This window comes from Herpailurus yagouaroundi, unplaced genomic scaffold (assembly GCF_014898765.1).
Source record: "Herpailurus yagouaroundi ecotype Mexico unplaced genomic scaffold, PumYag 139, whole genome shotgun sequence".
In the NCBI taxonomy this organism is placed as follows: Eukaryota; Metazoa; Chordata; class Mammalia; order Carnivora; family Felidae; genus Herpailurus; species Herpailurus yagouaroundi.
Genome location: NW_024412394.1, coordinates 72,945,578 through 72,948,095, shown reverse-complemented (window position 1 = coordinate 72,948,095; position 2,518 = coordinate 72,945,578).

The following is a 2,518-nucleotide window of genomic DNA, read 5'->3' as shown; positions in this document are numbered from 1 at the left end:
TAGAGTTCTTTTTAGTGTGGTCTTTGTCTGGTTTTGGAATCAAGGCAATGCTGGCTTTCTAGAATGAGTTTGAAAGTTTTCCATCTATTTCCATTTTTTGGAACAGTTTGAGAAGAATAAGTATTAACTCTTTTTTAAATGTTTGGTAGCATTCCCTTGGGAAGCCATTTGGCCCTGGACTTTGGGGTGTTTGGAGATTTTGTTCACTGATTAAAATTTTTTTCTGGTTATTGGTCTGTTCAAATTTTCTATTTCCTACTGTTTCACTTTTAGTAATTTATATGTTTCTAGAAATTTATCCATTCCTTCAGGTTTGCCCAGTTTGTAGGCATGTAATTTTTCATAATATTCTCTTATAATTGTTTGTATTTCTCTGGTGTTGTTTGTGATCTCTCCTCTCTCATTTGTGATTTTATTTGTTTGGGTCCTTCTTTTCTTTTTGAGAAGTCTGGCCAGGTGTTTATTACATTTATTAATTAATTCAAAAAACCAGCTCCTGATTTTATTGGTCTGTTCTATTGGGTTTGCGTGTTTGTTTTTTAGTTCCTGTATCATTTATTTCTGCTCTAATATTTATTATTTCCCTTCTGCTGGATGTAGACTTCATTTGCTGTTCTTTTTCTAGTTCCTTTAGGTGTAAGTTTAGGTTGAGTAGTTGAGATTTTTCCTGCTTTTTGCAGCAGGCCTTCATTGTTATATATTACCCTCCTGTGACTGCTTTTGCTAGATCCCAAAGGCTTTGGACTGTCATGTTTTCATTTTCATTTGATTCCATGTATTTTTTCAATTTCTTTAATTTCCTGGTTAACCCATTCATTTTTTTAGCAAGATATTTTTAAATTTCCATATGTTTGTGGTCTTCTCAAATTTTTTCTTGTGGTTGACTTCGAGTTTCATGGCATTGTGGTAATATGCATGGTATGCATGGTATGATCTCAATCTTTTACATTTGCTGAGGCCTGATTTGTGACTTAGTATATAATCTGTTCTGGAGAATGTTCCATGAATACTCAAAAACAACGCATATTCTACTGCTTTAGGATGAAATGTTCTGAATGTATCTGTTAAGTCTATCTGTCCCCATGTGTCATTCAAAATCATTCTTTCCTTGTTGATGTTCTGCTTAGCTGATCTTTCCATTGTTGTAAATGGTGTGTTAAAGTCTCCTACTATTATTGGATTATTGCCAATGAATTTCTTCATGATTGTTATTAATTGATTTATCTATTTGGGTGTTATAAGTTGGGAACATAAATATTTATAATTATTAGATCTTCTTGTTGGATAGACCCCTTTATTGTGATATAGCTCATGTCTTCATCTCTTATTACGGTCTTTGGTTTAAAATATAGTTTGTGTGATAAAAGTATAGCTACTCCAGCTTTCTTTTGATGTGCATTAGCATGATAGATGGTTCTCCACTTCTCACTTTCAACCTGCAGATGTCTTTAGGTTTAAAATAAGTGTCTTATATGCAGTCTATGGATGGGTCTTGTTTTTTTTATCCATTCTGATATGTCTTTTGATTGGAGCATTTAGTCTGTTTACATTCAGCATGATTATTGATAGATATTAATTTAGTGCCATTGTATTACCTAAGTCATTGCTTCTCATGATTTTCTCTGTTCCATTCTAGTCTTTGTTGCTTTTTGTCTTTCTTTCTCACTCAAAGTCTTCTTTAATATTTCTTGCAAGGCTCGTTCAGTGGGCACAAACTTATTTAGTTTTTGTTTATCTGGGAAACTTTTTATCTCTCCTATTCTGAATGGCAGCCTTGCTGATAAAATATTCTTGGATGCGTATTTTTCCCATTCAGCACACTGAAAACATCACGCCATTCCCTTCTAGCCTGAAAAGTTCCCGTGGAGAGATTTGCTGCTAGCCATATTTGTCTTCCCATGTAAGTTAGGGATTTGTTTTCCCTTGAGGTTTTTAGATTTTGTCCTTGTCTCTGTATTTTGCAAATTTTACTATGAGATGCCTTGGTGTTGGCCTGCTTTTGTTGATCTTAATGGGGGTTCTCTGTGCTTCCTGAATAAAAGTGTCTGTTTCCTTCCCCAGATTAGGGAAATTTTCAGCTATAACTTGGTCAAATAAACCTTCGGCCCTCTTTTCCCTCTCTTCTTTTTCTGGGACTCCTATGATACTAGTGTTATTATGCTTTGTTGGGCCACTGAGTTCCCTAAGTCTATATTCATGATCTAAAATTTTTCTTTCCATCTTCTTTTCAGCTTCATTATTTTTCATAATTTTGTCTTCGATATCACTTACTTCCTCCTCTGTTTCTTCCATCCTTGTTGTCATTACCACCAGTTGGTTTTAAATCTTGCTTATGTATTTTTCATTTAGGTCTGACTAGTTTTTAGGTCTTTTATCTCTGTGGTAAGGGATCCCTGGTGTCTTTTATGCTTTTCTCAAGCCCAGCTAGTATATTTATGAAAGTTGTTTCAAATTCTGGATCAGGCATATTATTTCTATCTGTTTCAATTAGATTCTTTGCCATGACCTTTTCTTGTTC